Source organism: Salminus brasiliensis, chromosome 7 (genome assembly GCF_030463535.1).
Source record: "Salminus brasiliensis chromosome 7, fSalBra1.hap2, whole genome shotgun sequence".
NCBI lineage: Eukaryota > Metazoa > Chordata > Actinopteri > Characiformes > Bryconidae > Salminus > Salminus brasiliensis.
This window is the reverse complement of record NC_132884.1, coordinates 8,956,571-8,975,134: the sequence shown is the minus strand read 5'-3', so window position 1 is coordinate 8,975,134 and position 18,564 is coordinate 8,956,571. Positions and strand designations below refer to the sequence as shown.

Below are 18,564 nucleotides of genomic sequence, written 5' to 3'. Positions count from 1 at the left end.
ATGTAAACTATGTCTGTTCTGATTGGCTGCCCTGCACTGTGCCTCATTCAAAAAGCAGCCCAGGCTAAAACCTTTCTTATAACTTTGGACTGAATGGGTGAGGCTAAACTGCTGTAGGCCGAATAAGCAGTATGTTGGACATCACAAAACAAAAAGAATCCAGACCGGCTATATTTGCATATATGGAGTGTATGGACAGTGACTAAAATGTTAAGCTGTACTTCAATGTACTACATCAAGTCCATCAAGACAACTTTACACATAACACACACTCACTCGCTGCTGTTCACTGACCCTCCATAGTGGTTCGTACCATCTATTGGTACCATTCAGTGCTGCAGTGTAAACACCTGCTCTGGGCATCGGAAAAGAACAGACAGCAAAAGTGTACGAGTGTGTGCATGTGTGTACATGACAGACATTGGAAAGGCAGTGCAGTGGTCTGTAGGGGGTTAGTGCTGTGCATGTGTGTGCGTTTATGTGTGCAGCAGAGACAGAGGCTGTGAGGGGTCAGGTGTAGGAGGTGATCAATAGCATTAGCATTAAGCCGCCCGCACTGCCACAGCTGTGGAGGAGGCTCTGAAGCAAGGCCTTTGGCTTTGCTCACCACAGCCCATACAGTTTCCGTTTTTTCATACCCTGTCTTGTGTTTCAGGATAAAAATGCCCAGACAAACATGGAAAAATCATTTTTTGCTGTACTATATTTTTTGCTACACTCTACTAGGACTGGGTAGGGCCTCCATTTTGCTCCTCTTAGCTTTAGATCTTCATGGCATTCCACAACAATTTCTTTGAGTATTACGCAATCCCTGCAGTGCTTCAGGAACACTTTCTAGCTGCAAATCTCCCATTCCACCATATCCCAAAGGGTTCTATTGGATTTTGATCCAGATGACTGGGAAGGCCATGTTCATGAAACCAGTCTAAGATCATGCAATCATGACATGGTGCATCATTCTGGAAGCTGCTGACATATGACTGGCTGCATATGGTCCGCAATAATGCTCAGGACTGTGGAATTCAAATGAACATATTAGCAGGTATTAACAGGCCCAAAGTGTGCCAAGAAAAGGTCTCCCCACACCATTACACTATTAATACCCCATAATAGCTTGCTTAATACCACAATGCAAGTGGTAGCCCACACTATTAAATTAAATAAAGGGTCTTCAAATTGTTATTTGAGCAATGCTACTCATCTAAAAATGTTCTATTAAACAATGGGGTTGTTTATTTTGTGTAGAACTTCAGGTATGACAGCAGATCCACAATGATAATACACATACAGTGAGTAGTACAATATGCTCAGTTAGAGAGTGTGACAGTAACTAAAAGTAGAGGTCATTACCTGACAGCCTTACCTGACAGCCTTGCGGTACCCGGCGCGAAAGCTAGCCACTTTATGATCAGCGTCCACAGCAGTAGCCTACTTCAGACTGCATTCACGTTGAATATGATACAATCACAAACCGTTTGATACTAAATCTCCACTGGATATTCTAAAAACTCGTAAAATAATGAGAAACATCTCAAATTAATAAGAATATCTCTCAAAGTAAAGAGAAAGTTTCTCAAAATAATGAGAAAGATTTCCAAAAGAACAAAAAAGCATTTAAAAACTACGAGAACATTTCTAAAAATAATGAGAAATCATAATAATCAAAATAACTCAAAATAATGCCTTAGCACCTCAAGGTGACTTATTATCTTCAAATAGTGACTTAGCATCTCAAAATAATGACTTAGCATTTCAAAATAATGAAATAGTATCTCAAAATAATGACTTAGCATCTCAAAATAATGAGATAGTATCTAAAAATAATGACTTAGCATCTCAAAATAATGACTTAGCATTTCAAAAGAATGAGATAGCATCTCAAAATAATGACTTAGCATTTCACAATAATGAGATAGTATCTCAAAATAATGACTTAGCATCTCAAAATAATGACTTAGCATTTCACAATAATGAGATAGTATAATGAGATAGTATCTCAAAATAATGAGATAGTATCTCGAAATAATGACTTAGCATCTCAAAATAATGAGAAAAAAAAAAATTGACTTGGCATTAGCATCTAAAATAATGCCGCAGCATCTCAAAATAATAACTTAGTATCTCAGTAATTTAGCATCTAAAAATAAGAACATAGCTGGTGATAGGTGATTTTTTTATTTTGCGTGGTGGAAATGGGCTTCCTTTTAGTGCCTTTAGGTTCATTCTTTATTATAAGAGAGAGATGAAAGACATTTCCTCACATTTTCATTGACGTTGCTTTTCTTAGCTGAGCAGTTAGAGATCTGGGGGTAGCCTGAGTGCCGTAGCTGCGCCCCTGGAGTGTGTTTTTGCTTCCATCCAGGTGTGTACTTATGTGTGTGTGTGTGGGGGGGGGTGCCCTGAATTGTGTCTATTGAATAAGAGAGCAGAAGAAGAGAGAAGAAAAGCGTGTGATAAGAGTTAACAGTGAAAAGTAAGGAGGGTTGTTAAAGGTAATGAATCTATAGCGCTGTGTCTGCGCGCTATTGTTGGCCGTAATTGCTGTGGTGTTCATCTACGGCTAGTCTCTCTCTTGCGCGCGCGCTCCCTCCCTCTCTCTATCATCCACTTTATCCCGCACGCCCAGAGAGGGGGCCACTCACGCGCGAGCGCCAAGCTGCTGATATTAAACTGACACTATGATGCTAATTAAAATGGAAGAAAGCCTTCATTCAGCCCAAATCAGAGGGAGATAATAAAGCCCGCCGCATGCGGCCCCGGGAATAAACCGCAGCCTTTTGTGCGCCCTCGTGCCGCCTTTTACGGCCTGTTTACATCACAAAGGCGCGCGATTGGGATCGTCACTCAAGGTGTAATGTCGCTTTATTGTTCCGTTTGTCTCAGGTGGTGGATCTCCTCACGCCCGCGCCTCAATGGAAGATCAAGATGGTCATGTGATTAAAAGTCACGCTAAGATGCGCTTGTGCGAGCAGAAACCTGGTGTGGCTCTTATACACACGTCTGCACTGGAGCTACTCCAGTTCTAAGGGATGAAAATAAGTCAACATAACGGACATGAAATGAAAAAATGAATGATGGCTATTTTATGTAAATAACACCACACAAAGATCAGTAAGATAAGTAAAAATATATATATTTTGGGTGTGTTGTTGTTTGGACACGCATTGTTTGGAATGCTGTGCTAGATAATATTAGTTGGAAAAGTGGTGGTAGCCAGGGTGCTATCACTGAGGTAGCTATGTTGGACGAGGCTGCTAGCCGGGTGCTATCACTGAGGTCGCTATGTTGGACGAGGCTGCTAGCCGGGTGCGATCACTGAGGTCGCTATGTTGGACGAGGCTGCTAGCCGGGTGCTATCACTGAGGTAGCTATGTTGGACGAGGCTGCTAGCTGGGTGCGATCACTGAGGTAGCTATGTTGGACGAGGCTGCTAGCCGGGTGCTATCACTGAGGTAGCTATGTTGGACGAGGCTGCTAGCCGGGTGGGATCACTGAGGTAGCTATGTTGGACGAGGCTGCTAGCCGGGTGCGATCACTGAGGTAGCTATGTTGGACGAGGCTGCTAGCCGGGTGCGATCACTGAGGTAGCTATGTTGGACGAGGCTGCTAGCCGGGTGCGATCACTGAGGTAGCTATGTTGGACGAGGCTGCTAGCCGGGTGCGATCACTGAGGTAGCTATGTTGGACGAGGCTGCTAGCCGGGTGCTATCACTGAGGTAGCTATGTTGGACGAGGCTGCTAGCCGGGTGCGATCACTGAGGTAGCTATGTTGGACGAGGCTGCTAGCCGGGTGCGATCACTGAGGTAGCTATGTTGGACGAGGCTGCTAGCCGGGTGCTATCACTGAGGTCGCTATGTTGGACGAGGCTGCTAGCCGGGTGCGATCACTGAGGTAGCTATGTTGGACGAGGCTGCTAGCCGGGTGCGATCACTGAGGTAGCTATGTTGGACGAGGCTGCTAGCCGGGTGCGATCACTGAGGTAGCTATGTTGGACGAGGCTGCTAGCCGGGTGCGATCACTGAGGTAGCTATGTTGGACGAGGCTGCTAGCCGGGTGCTATCACTGAGGTAGCTATGTTGGACGAGGCTGCTAGCCGGGTGCGATCACTGAGGTAGCTATGTTGGACGAGGCTGCTAGCCGGGTGCGATCACTGAGGTAGCTATGTTGGACGAGGCTGCTAGCCGGGTGCGATCACTGAGGTAGCTATGTTGGACGAGGCTGCTAGCCGGGTGCGATCACTGAGGTAGCTATGTTGGACAAGGCTGCTAGCCGGGTGCGATCACTGAGGTAGCTATGTTGGACGAGGCTGCTAGCCGGGTGCGATCACTGAGGTCGCTATGTTGGACGAGGCTGCTAGCCGGGTGCGATCACTGAGGTAGCTCTGTTGGACGAGGCTGCTAGCCGGGTGCTATCACTGAGGTAGCTATGTTGGACGAGGCTGCTAGCCGAGTGCGATCACTGAGGTAGCTATGTTGGACGAGGCTGCTAGCCGGGTGCGATCACTGAGGTAGCTATGTTGGACGAGGCTGCTAGCCGGGTGCGATCACTGAGGTAGCTATGTTGGACGAGGCTGCTAGCCGGGTGCGATCACTGAGGTAGCTATGTTGGACGAGGCTGCTAGCCGGGTGCGATCACTGAGGTAGCTATGTTGGACGAGGCTGCTAGCCAGGGTGCTATCACTGAGGTAGCTATGTTTTTACTCCGTTGGGTTTTGGCTGATATGTTTGTGTTTGCTGTCAAAATCAAATGAAGGTTTATTCATCGCATTCAGAAGTCATACACGGTACAACTAGCAGTGCGAATTCGGATGCAAAAACAGCCCATTTTAGATTCAACCTACAGCAGTTTAACTCTGCCTATTCGTAGTGGAGTGCTTCGGTACAAGGCAACCAATCAGAACAGAAGTTGTTTACATATTAGTCTTAAAGACACAGTAACAAAAACAGCCTGTTCGCGAGATAAAAAGAAGTTAATATAATGGACATATCAAATTAATTATGGTACAGAACACTACACAAAGATCATAAGTGGACTATAAATGAAAAAAATATTTGGGCTCCTTAATTTGATGTGTTAAAGACAAAATCTTTAAAAAACAAGAATTACAAAAAAAGAATAAATACACTAAATTTACGTAACATAGAAAAGACAAATTAACAGTAATTTCTAACAGTAAAGCCTGATGTCATTACTTACCAAAGCTTTTATAGGAGCACTAAAAGGAAGGGTGTGTTTATGCTGTTGAGTTTAAATCAAAACAGCCGTAAAATAAAAAAATAAATACATTATATTTGAATATTATATATATTTGTTAGATTTACACTTTTATTCAGGATATTTTCCATCTATAGTTTTTTGATAGGGCCTATTCTTTTCTTTGCACTTCTTCTTACCTAACTGTAATTTTATATGAATTATTTCTCATTTGTAACTCATTCAAAGAACTTCAAGTTTAAAACTGACACATTTATGTTTCTTTAAAGAGGCTGGAAGGTGTGATATTTCAACTCTGTGGGTGGATGTTAGAGCACATATAATATTTTTGGCAGTTGCCACTTTAGATCGTATCAATGTTTCAATATATAAGGAACGACAGAAGTGCTCCAAAATGACCTGGGGACCAGCGATGCTGTATTGGCGGCAGATTAAAAAAAAAAGAGACGGTAGCTGCCTTTGCATGTAGTGGAGGAGATGTATAAGGTCTTTCCCCTCCTAGTGACGGGTGCATTGCTAGTGCTAGGGGGAGCTACGAACGGATGAGTTAACTGGTTAATTGAGAGGAAAAAGGGATACATTTGACAAATGAATTTTAAAAATCGATGTAATTTATTGTGTTGTTATGTGTAAGGAAATCCTTAATGTAAAGTGAAAGTTCAGCAAATGATCACGGCTGTACTTTTTACCATCTTAACTTCTGATTCTAATAATAAGACTGTTCTTGAAGAGGAACACAAGAGCTGCAGTTCGACTCCAGAAAAACAGAAAAAACAGTATGCCACTGAGAGCTCCTACCAGAGAGAGAGCAGACGAAGCAGCAAAAAAACGTTGTTACATTCGGTCGCAATGCACCTGCTTGCAATTACTGCTGCACAGCAGAAAAACGTGGAAGTAACAGGGCACTGGCAGACTCTCTCTCTCTCTCTTTCTCTCTCTCTCTCTCTCTCTCTCTCTCTCACCCCAGGCTCTCTAATTAAAGCTCAGAAACCTGAGGAGCTGTCAGGATCAATCTGAACTCCGTACACGGCAAAACACAGCCAGGCATTTGTTTACATTGCAAACACTGGCCTGCTACCTTGCACGCACACTCACACACTCACACACACACCGCAGATCTCATTTATTAATGTGTGTGTGTGCCAATCATACAGCTCTCCTTAATTACCTCCTCCTCTTGTCCTCTCTGGGAGAAATAGGTGGTTACTGTAAATATTATTCCTCAAAGGCATGATAGGTGTGTGCAGACTTGTAACACTTGAGTGTTGGCTAGTTCTGCTGCACAGCTGATATGTAGCGCACACGGCTACTTCATTAAAAACACACAGGGTTCTATGCAGCACTGAAAAGAGGGTTCTTTGACTTGTGGACGGACCTCTGTTTGCTGCTGTATAGAACCTTTTAGCCAGGCACAGAACTAATTAAGCATTCCAATGGTTCTGTGAGACGACATGGTTTCGTATATAACCATTGGGTTTTTTTCCCCATAGGACAGCAGAACTGAATGAAGCAAGGTTAAGATCTGAAGTGGTGGCTTTTGTGATTCTGGTGCTCGCAAACCTAAGTACAAAAGTAAGCATTCTGAACACCAATATGCTTGTCAACCAACTCGAGACCAGCATAAACTGACATTTGTTGTGTTTTGAACTCTGGCATGCTGGGAAATCAGAACCACACCAGCGCCTGACCGATAAAACCAGGATGCTTTGTGGTTTGAACACTGGTGGACAAGACAAGACAACCGTATTCCCATTAGTGTTGGACACAGATGGAATTTGGCCTACATCTTTAACCCATCCGTGCAGTAAACACACACACATACACACTAGTGATCAAGCTCACACAGTGACCGTGAGCACACATGCCTGGAGCGGTGCACAGCCATCACTGCAGCACCCGGGGAACAGAGAAGTCGAAGGGCCTTGCTCAAGAGCCCAACAGAGGCAGCTTGCCAACCACGGGTATCAAACCCACAACTCAGTCATCGATAGCCCGGTGCTCTAACTGCTGAGCCACCACTGCCCCTTCAGCCAGCACTACACCAGTATAAACATTTATAAGCATTTATTGTGTTTTGAATACGGGCATGCTGGCAAATCAGAACCACACTAGCACCAAAGCAGTATAAACCAGGATGTTCTGTGGTTTGAACACCGGTATGCAGGTCAACCACACCAGCACCAGACCAGCAGATGCATGCTTTTAACCCCTTAAACAGCCTATGGCCCGCTGGTGGGCTGAAAGTGTTATTAGAAATTTCTATTCCCAAAGAATAGCCCCACCAGTTTGTACAGAAGTCCCTGTAGTTACTGAATAATATGCCTTAGTGTGTAATAGGCCTTTCTGCAAGGGCTTAAACACATATTTACTGACTGAAATATGTTTCAGTTTCCATGCAAGCTACCAGGCACAGGGCAGGAGATTTTTACATTCGGGTTCTAGGAATTCTTGTGTAAATTGGTTGTATTAAGTATTATGTGGCTTATTTGTGGCAGTAGTATCTTAATTTCGGTTGATATTACTTAACTTTGGATATTTGGATATTCCAAGTGAATGACCAAGCACTTTTGCAAGTTGCTCTGGGTAAGATCCTTTGCTAAATACCATGAACAATGTAATTGTATGTAATTTTAATTGTGTATAATAGATTAATGATGGATGTTCTTGTGTAATCACAGTACTGCTGTATTTCGAAGTCGAGGCTTGAGAAGAATAGGCAAGAAATCCAAAACCAGACACACTTCAGTTTTCTTTTTCTCCATTTCGCAAGGCTAAGTGAATACATGAGGGAGTGGTGGGTGGAGATTAGGGGAAAAAATACAAATTGATGATTTTTAAATAAGGGCATACTTTTGCTCAAGATCTTCATTTTTGGGGGAGGGCAATAGCTGAACTGGCAATAGCCGGATCACAGATCAGCAGGAAATGAGTTTTTAGCAGGATTTGGTCTGAGGATTTAAATGTTTGATGGGTTTAAGGGCTGGGATGAGAGGGGAAAGTGTCGGTGCATGAATTACAGAGATGTTTGGAACCTGTGGGTGAGAGCAAGCGCTGGATCAGGCCTTCCACACCAAAAGAATTGAATGTAAATGTAGAAACCTTATTTTTAATTATGCTAGATATTTCATGATGGATGGACCAATAAGAATAGAAATAGAAATGCTCCAAGAAGACCTTATACATTGACTTTCATTTAAAGTTAAGAGCTTTTTTATTTTCCTGAAAAAGTAAAAAATTGGAGATAAAAAGTTGTTGTCTGACAATGACGAATATATACAGGCTTTGTTATCTCAGTGGCAGGCAAAGGTTTGGGCACCCTGGTTAAAATATCTGGTACTGTGAATAGTTTTCCAAATAGTTTTACAGGTATATGTGTATGGTCTGTAACTCGTAACAAGTCTTTCAGGCCTTAATTTCTTAAATTTTGCCCATTCTTCCTTGTAATGGGCTCTTTTTTATGTGAGATTCTGGGGCTGTCTTGCTGCACTGCTCTTATGAGGTCCATCCACAGGTTTCCAGTGATGTTTTGGTCTTGTTTAGGGACTATGAGAGCCATGGCAGAACCTTCGGTTTGTGCATTTTCCAGAAGTCCATTGTGGGTTTTGAGGTGTGTTTAGTGTCATTATTGTGCTGTGGAACCCGTCCTCTTTTCATCTGAAGCTTTTTTTTACAGATGTTGTCAGGGCCTGACAAAAAGCTTTCTGCAGGATTCAAGGCAATTTGTCACGTACAACACTAGGTTTAGGCTGGGATGGGTTTCTAATAACAAAAAAGGGGTTCAAAATATTATTGAGAAGGGGGTTAGAACCTAGAACCAGGTTCTTTAAAGACCCCCATGCCACAGTTACACAGAACCATTTTCTTTCCTAAAGAATCCTTGGTGAACACATTGTTGTTTTAGGGTGTCGTAGATTTGTTGTGGTGCAGTGTGTGATGTAGTCTGAGGTGGAATTGGCTGGTTAACTACCCAGGGTGCCCCAGGCTTGTCCAGATGCTAATAGAGAAGTACAAAATGATGAGACCCTCAGAGGTCTGTTGATGTAGTTTTGTTTTTTTTTCAATACTAAAATTAAACAACCCCTTTTCTGTCTGTGGTCAGTGTGAATACGGCCAAAGCTATCGGTGGCTTTATGACTGTTTAATGTGTGTGTAGACGGTGAGGCTGCCTGACTAATAAGCTACTAATTAAAGCTAATAAGAGGGGATTATAATGGTGGTGGCTGTGTGGGAAACACCCCAGGTCTGTGTGTGTATGTGTGTGTGTGGGCAGGAGGGTCTCATGTGGAAAGTGATTAAACAAGGGAGGTTTATAAGAAGCAGTATCTGAAAATACAGATGTTTCAATCCTTCACATACCTCTCTCTCTCTCTTCTGTACTGAAGGCCTGGTCCATAGTACCAAAGTCTGGTGTCCTAAGAGAGAGTCCTGGAGGAGGTGATTGCAGCATTGCCTGTTTCTTTCAGGAAAATCTTGAAGCATCAGTCAGGTGGAGGCCAAGAACCTTCCCCCACCCTATAGTTTCTAATGCAGAAGATAATCATGAGGAGGAGGGGGCACTTCTTCTTTTTGAGCTGCCACAGCTAGTGCAAAAAGGTACTATATAGAGCTTGTGTGAAGGTCCTTCAGAAGAACTCTGGTCTTTCTCTGGTCTTAAGGAGTCTAGATTGTCAGGCTTGTTGGCACCGGCATTTACTCCACGAGGCTGCAGGAGATTTCTATACAAACCTCAAATGGAAAACTCACAGCAGCTTTACAGTGGAGGGTTGTGCATGGGGCTGTGGACACTAACAGACATGTAGCACATATCGATCCCACTATAGGCAGGGAGTGTCCCTTCTGCAGCAGAGACAAGGGAAATCCGAATGTGATCTGATTGCAAAAAATGCTTGTAATGTTATTGGCTGGAGAGACGGATATGGCTTGGCCTTCTGCAGATATAACCCTGATACTCAACATGCATGAAGTGACCAGGTGTAAACGGGGCCTTTACCTCTCTCCTTTATTTCCCTCCCTCTTCCTCTCTTTTTCCTCTCTGTCCCTCTTTTTTTACCCCCTTTTTCTTCCTTTTACTTCTTTTCCTTTCTTTACTCTCTCTCTCTCTCTTTCTCTTTCTTTCTTACAGACTCTTTCCCATCTTTGTCAGCCCTCCTCTGCTTCTCCATCTGTCTGTGTGTCACTCTTTCATTTTTATTGTATTCACTTTGTGATTGTGGCTTTTTTTCCGGTGTCTTGTCACCTGATGCTCGGAGGTAATTTAGCTGCAGCTGGTGAGACATTCTACAGAGCTCCACATTCTGCAGCCACACATACACACACAAAAGTGCTCGCACACACAAAGAAACTGCACACACACACACACGCAGGCACGGACACACACTCTAAATTATCTTATGCCATAAAGCCATTAATTGTTTACAACAGCAGCAGCTAAAAGCTTTACTAGCAGAAGTCATTCTGAGCGCGAGCAGAGGCATCAGAATTCACGGCGGCAGATCACACACACACACAGGCGTGACAGTGTGGTTATTGATTTAGTGTCAGCGAATGGGCCGTGCATATGTCTGAGCGAGGGCGTTATTGAAATGTAGCGCGCAAGGTAATTGCATTAGACACCTCCTAACGCTGCTTTATGCACATAACGAGCATGTAATCAGGCTGGGTGGCAGGCAGCAGCGATCTGCTGAGTCATGCTTAGTGTCGATGATGTCATGTCTGAGAGCAGGGAGGACATGTGAAGGCTTCCAAGGGGCTGGGACAACGTGCTGTGTGTGTGTTTCTTTAGGGACCAGGTGGAACTATCTGGATGATTAAATGGAAAATAGAACAGAAAAATATGCCACAGCTATTGCACAGTATTTTCATACACCAGAGGTTTCCACTGATTCTGGAGTGCCTTCGGGTGGGCATAGAGTGGGCAGGGTGAAACGTACAGAGTTACGTACAGAGATACGTACAGAGATACGGTTGGACTTGAAAGAATAGGGGGAACGGTCAGCAACCGCCGAAGCTGTGACAGGATGTCGGCTCAAAGCTTATTGAGATCAACGTGAGCTTTTTCCCCATATAATATACAGTATGATAGTAAAGGTATACCTCCATCTATACGTCTTCAGTGACGCCCCTGATGGTGACACACCTCAAGAAGTGCTGGGGCAAAATTTCATAGAATCTTAAGCATGCCAGTATCACCATGGCTAATGGCTGGCCCACACTACTAACGAATGTTGAAAACATGAGAGACTCCCACATAATGATATTTTTCATTAATGATATTTTGATGGAGCTTTTCCCTGTCACACAGTGGCATTACTCAACTCAGCACGAAACATGATGGACAGTTGTGATTGGAAATTTCCATACATTCATCAAGAACATGAATATAATGGCATGGCGGGGGGGGGGGGGGGGGGGGGAATTAACACAGGGTCAAAAATATACATACAGGGCCAATAATATCAATACACCCACTTAGATGATTAGGTCAGTAACTTGTCATGGACAGGGCCTCTCTTACTTCCTGTTAGTGATCATGATTGACTACAGCTGGTAGCTTTTCTTTGCTTACATAAAAGGGTTTGTTGGACACCACTGACTGGATTATTGACCAACACACACAGACAGAACAATGGGAAAGTCCATTTCTAAACAACTGCAGATTCTAAGATCCTAAGTTATTGGAAAGTGTAGAGTGTAAACCAACACTCTTGGAGGAAAACGCCAGGTACCTACCTCTGATGCAGATGCACGTACCACCAGGCATCACACTGAAGTGTATATTTAGTACACTCTTGTATATTTCGATTTTTTGCCTTTTTATTTCTGTGTTTTACTAATTCATTGCTCTGGTTCTGATGTCTTTGGGGTTTCTTTGGCACTTTGACTCTGACTTTTATGAATTTGGCTCAGTGTGTGCAGCGCACAACCTGCTTTACCTCGCAAATATACCCAGGAATGTAAGATGAAACATCTACAGCATGTGATTTGATACAACAACAATGTAACTACAGGATTGGAAAACCCTAAAAGCTTCATCTTCAGCTACAGAAGATGCTGCCCTCCCTCTCTCACATGCTCACACTCTCTGGTCGTGCCATGTCTGGGTTCAATCTTGCTCTGAAGGGTGCAGAAGAGACCATAAAGCAGTGTGGAGAATCTTCCAGGCGTCCTCTAAACTGGATCAGTCAGCAAATCCTGTGCCCAGGGCTGAGGAGGTGAGGAGGTGTGTGTGTGTGTGTGTGTGTGTGTGTGTGTGTTCTTCCCCAGGTGCAGAGCAGACAGTTGGCCCTCTCTCCCTCATAACCCCCTCTCACCCACCCACCTGGGGTGTTGTGGGCAGGCTGTGTAGGGTTGGATGCCAGGTGTGATGGGACCCCCCCAAACCCCTCGTTTCACAGAGCTCAGCAGGGCAGCAGTGAGGGGCAGAGCTCCAGAGCAGCAGGAGGGACAGAGAATGTGTGTGTATGTGTGTGTGTTTGTGTATATAAATGTGTGCGTGTGTGTGTGTTGGGGGAATGGGGGGGCGGTAGTGGTGTGGACATTAGAGGAGAGGTCAGGGTCAGTGACCCCTTAAACAGCAGCCTTTAAATAAAGGCATTCACCTTCCGCCTGACCAAACATCAGCCATGTGCTCAGGGACCGGAGAAATGAACAAACACTGCAGCCGCTTTCATATTAGCATCGCAGCTATTAGCATCCACCACAGTGGCTTTACAACTATACACGGAACATAATGTACAGCTGTGATCTGAAGTTTACATACGCTCATCAATGTAAACTTCAAGAATCAAGAATATTAATGTCATGGCATGGGATCAACACAGGGTAAACATTTTACATACAGGGCCAATAATGTCCATACACCCACTTGGATTATTAATCCAGTGGTGCTGAACGTTTCAAAATGTCCAAGGCCTCTTAACTTCCTGTTAGTGATCATGCTTGACTACAGCTGGTGGCTTCTCTGTGCAGCATTTCTTGACAGCACTGCCAGCATTGACAATGTGGCCATTATCTCTAGACCTAGAAGAAGACCCAAACTATCACCCTCAGCTGAGAGGAACATGGTTCAGATAGTCGGAAGCAACCCAAGAACCAACACTCTGCTATGAACTTGAAGCTGCTGGAACACCAGTGTCACTTTCTATAGTAAAGAGTGTTTTGCAGTATCATGGACTAAGAGGCTGTCGTCCAAAGGAGAAGTCCCTGCCCAGCCTTTGTGGACACCCCTTCACCCCTTGCTGACACAGATGTGCACATGCACACACACACAGCTTCTCAATTACAGTCGAGTCCCTGTAGAGAAGTCTTGCCAATTGAATAGGAATATAAAGCCCCCCATCACTGAGCGGTGGAGCAGTGGAACTGCGTCCTTTAGAATGATGGTGCTCCATTAAATATGATGATGAGTTGCGGAGTTGGTAGGGTGGTGATCATCCAACATTATCAATCAAATCAAATTCTCACAGCTGTGCTCCAAAATCTAGTAGAAAGTCTTGCCTGGACAGAAGAGACAATGAATGAGCAGGTGTCCCAATACTTTTGTCCATATACATTGCTTAAAACTCATGTCTTTGCTAGAACCTGAACCAGTCTAATTGAATTCCACCAATTTTGCCAAGAAGGGTGGTCAAATATCCAACCTGCAGCTTGCTAAGGAATGTTTGGAGGGTTCCCAGAATTTGGACACCCTAAAATTACCTTGGCAACCTCTTGACTGATTGCTGCTTTCGTCCTACAGATTCTGCGCAACTGCAGACACGCACAAGCTAAAAGAACTCACTCTGGGTGGGCCGTTAGCGATAGCCAGAACTTACTTGTGAAAGGGCTACATGAAGCCACTCATCTTCTGCCTGACCAAACATGTGCTCATAGACTGCAGAGATGAACAAACACTGCAGCCACTTAGCGTCTTAGCGGAACAGCTATTACCGCCCAGAGGTTACGCACTAGTTTGGAGATGTGAATACAGTTTGCACGTTGTAGGGGGGAAAAAAGGGCCCATTTCTACAGTACCTGTCTCATTATCTCGTCGCAGTTCCTTTATTGCTAGCCTTTGTTCGTAGAATGGTGCAATTAAAAGAGTCCGTACAGGTAGATGAGGCCTTTGGGCCTTCACTGTCACTCCACGGTTGAGCTGTGTGGTCTACTGCAATGTAATGCGAGGCTGACTTGGCTTTGTAAGCGTTAGCGGGCTGCTGTCAGCGTGCTGCTACTGGTGAAATCATCATTATGAGCCATGAAGAGACTCTGACTCACTCTCAGCTACTAATTAATTGCAGGTTCGGTGCCGAGGGAGAGAAGAGGAGGCTGGATGACACTGCAACTTGATATGTGGCCTACACGTTACAGATTTAACGCGACAGTGGCAGCGATAACATAGAGGTGGGTGGAAGACGGAGCCTGGTCGCATTAACTGTATGTGAGAGAGCTTCGCCGCGTATAGAGCGACAGCGGTACCGTCACGGCCTTCAGCGCATTTGTCACAGGTTGTCCTTCAGACGATTTAACAAAAGCTTAAACACAAGCAGGCAGGCAGACAAGCAGGCAGGCAGGGACTCTTGCACACACGCATATATACATATACACACACACACATACACACCCCGACTCACGCACAGAGTGAAATCACTGTAATCAAAACGGCATCCTACCTGTTTGTCTTGATGAGAGGTGACAATATGAAGATTTAATCAAGGTTATAATAACGTACGCTCTCTGATTAAAAGGACAGACCATCAACACACTCGCCTCACCTTTTAATCACTTAGACAAACAAGTGAGGCTTCTGTCTCAGAGCTAATTGTTGTAGGCAAAAAAAAACTTCTCTCCTCTCTGTTGTTTCATTTGGATGACTTCTTCCCTGTAATAAAAATCAGCATTAATTCACAGGCCAGCATTCGTTTTAGGGCCCTTTCAAGCAGTCGCTTAGGGCTCCTTAAGCCATAAGGACCCCTCAAGTGTGGTTTCCATCATTGATCACTGATAAAGAAACAGTCGTATATTGTATTCGTAGATATTTGTACCATTAGCTATATTATTTGCTTCGTTAATATAGATATACAGTATCTGTCAAAAGTTTGGGTACACCTGGTTGAATGTGTGCTGAAGACCATATTATTGTGGACACTGGGGACACACAGAGTATTCTCTGTTGGTCTAAGTTGTAGGACTGTGAGGGTGAAAATACCTCTCGAATCATGCAGCTACAACATTCTAAATATGGACACTGGACACCGACACATCCTAAAGAGCACACTCTACGGTCACCCTAGGTAGCATTTGGATCAAATGATTTTACCGTGATGATCAGCACACATTTAATCAAGTGTGTCCAAACTTTTGACTGGTACTGTAAATGTGTCACAACTTTTCATTGAAATATCAGCGCTGTGAAAAATATGTCAAGCCAACTTAAAATAGTATGTTTACTGCTTTACTGCTTGCCTACTCTTACAATTGCGCATTAATAGAGCTGAGAGTCGTCCAGTGGACTAAGGCAATGCCTTTATGATCCGAGAACCACTGGTTCAAAACCCAGGTCATGCTGCCTGCCATTAGCAGCCGGTGTCCGAGAAAGTACAATTGGCCTTGATCTTTTTAAGGGATAGATTGATAGCACTTCCTCCCCACCTCACTCCTAGTGTGGTGTTGGTCAGCACAGACGTTTGTTAGGTGTCGTATCGGTGCTGGGGAGCCACGCTTACCTGCATCAGAGGCAGTTTGAAAAAAGTGACTGGCTGCTGTCACATGTCTTGGAGGATATGTGCTTGTCTTCACCCCTGTAGTGTTGAGGGCATTGCTAGTGATTGCTGATGCTAGTTCAAATTGTGTAAACTTATGATAATTAATAATATAGATTTTAGGGTGTAAATAAACTCACATAGCCTTTCTAAGGGTATTCTTATTGTTAAGTGATACCCTAAAACCATCACATTTGCATATGTCCTTCTATTTAGCCTACACCAAAGCTATCAGACATGTTTCAGAAATGACCACTGGACAGGGAAGCATAGAAGTGTAAAATGAAAGACACAGAAAAATCTACCCAGTTATGAGGAGTTATGAGGAGTTATGAGGAGTGTCAGGATGTTCGACTGAACACAGTTGTCCTGAAAAGCGAATCGTGATGCTGTTTGTGATATTGTCTGAACACCAACCCAGTTCTGAGTTACACTACGCCCACCTCTGCCTCGGATCTGAACATAGCCGCAGATATTTGGAGCTGTAATTGATTCTGATACAGATACGGTCAATGGTGTTGCATTGCACCCCTAATGCATACAACCATAAAGTCTGTCTCTCACTCTCTCGTTCTCTCTCTCTCTCTCTTGCTGGTTGTTACCTGGAGGAGGGTCCAGGCCAGGTGAATGATGACACCATGTCAGCCGCAGCTCATTAGGGGAGCTGTCAATCAACGACTGGCTGGGGGGAGTGAAGCAATTGCAAGGCGGCGGCTGAGGGGTCAGTCATGAAGATGTTCATTTTCTATTCATCCATCAGCGTCTTCTCCCCACCGAATCAATTTACAACACCAAAGCCTCTCTCTGCCCAGACAACACTGCTGCCTTGGTGATTATGGGGAGGAAAAAAACAAAGCAAAATAAAAAAGGAATCAGACATTCGCTTTGGAGAGGAAAAGAGATAAGGAAACAAGTCTGCTGATCGCAGGAGGTAAACATGGTCCCACTCTGAAAATCACTCCCAAATGTGCGTAGAGTACTCTGATAATTAATAAATGCTTACAACAAATTTGCGTTAACACTTTTTTTTATATTTACATAAACATATTTATATTAATTATAGTTACATTTATATATGTATGTATGTATGTATATTTACATAGATATATGTATATATGTGTATAATTATATATGTGTATATATATGTGTGTATACATACATACACACACACACACACATATATATATATATATATATATATATATATATATATATATATATATATACACATGTTTCCAAATTTGCAAAATGTCTCACCCTACATGTATTAGATTTATCATGTATTTATTAAGAATATAATAAATAACTTATAGACATATTTCAAATGTCTGCCTGATATGGTTGAAATATTTAGTGGGGCATTTGTGTAGTATTATAAGTGTTATAAGCAGTTATAATATTTCTAATCTTAATCTTAACTGATTAATATGAGCCTCATTCTATAACAAAATGAGCCCAATCCTAAAACACTTATATCCATGTAATTAACAGGACCATGTGCTTAGCCTAATTCCACAGTGTTAAGGTTACTTTTAGCATGCAATGGTTTTCTTTGTGTATACAGTATGAGAGTCTATAGCTACTTGGAGTAGAAAGGTATAGAGTCTCTCACTCTCTCTCTTTTCAGCACTCTCCGAGCTGTCTCGGCTTGTTATGTATTCTCTTTGAGATGCCATGTCTGACAGTAGGAAGGCTCCTACTTGATATGTGGTGCACGCATTAATTTAGTTGTTGGGTTCCTGCAGATGTCAGCACAGTGGTTCATTAACGCTGTTTGTTTTATATAAAAAAAGAAGAAGAAGAAGAAAAGAACTTGATAAAAACACACAAACGCACACACACTCATGCACACAAATCAAAAAGAAAACTCAGTAGGAAAGAAACGGGATGAAATGCAGAGCGAAAATGACCACGCTGGCTCCACAACGCAGCGGCGGCTGTTGATTTGGCCACGGAAAAGTGTGAAATTATTTAACCTTTTTGAGGATGAATACAAACAGTTCATTCAGACCTTACTAAAGCTGAGCAAAGGAGAGTGAATGCAATGAATGAGGAGAACCTTGAGAGTGAAGAAGCTGAAAATAAGGTCAATGAGGACGGTGGATGATGATGATCCCTTTGTTTTTGAAGATCAAATTCCGAACAGAACAATAGATGGATGGATGGTTTGATAGAAGGACGGATGGATTGATGGATGAATGGATACTTACACAAATAGACAGAAAGGTTGTTGAGCATCACATGAAAACCACACATGTAATTTCACTAGGGGTGCCTAAACTTGCCAGCTTGTCTGCAACTTTACATACTTGAGTAGTAGTCTATTTCTATTTAAGATAGAATGGAGCACTTGATTTAGGCAAGGACTGAAGAGTTTATTTAGCAAGCAAGTGAACCAGCGAGGGAGATTCAGAGAGCAAGGAAGAAGAGGGTGAGAAAGAGATGGGGTGTGGTTTCATTCCAGAAGATGTCATGCTGTTGGACCAGGCCGAGCGGGGCCTCCTTCCCCCCCGTATCCGCGTGTGCCAGCCTCACCCGGCAGATGCCCCTCCATCTTCAGCCTCCCAGACAGCCATCGCTGTGCCAGCGGAAAGGACGGATGGCAGGGAC

The 18,564-nt window shown here is 43.5% G+C and overlaps 1 long non-coding RNA gene across 1 annotated transcript in view; it reads left to right on the top strand.

Moving 5' to 3' along the window:
• The window catches only part of LOC140559410 (uncharacterized), a 28,408-nt gene extending 11,478 nt beyond the window's left edge, over nt 1–16,930 (top strand). The window contains exon 3 of the long non-coding RNA XR_011979887.1: nt 16,563–16,930. This is a non-coding gene — a long non-coding RNA (uncharacterized lncRNA). The remainder of the gene's footprint in view (nt 1–16,562) is intronic.
• The last annotated feature ends 1,634 nt before the right edge of the window (nt 16,931–18,564 follow it).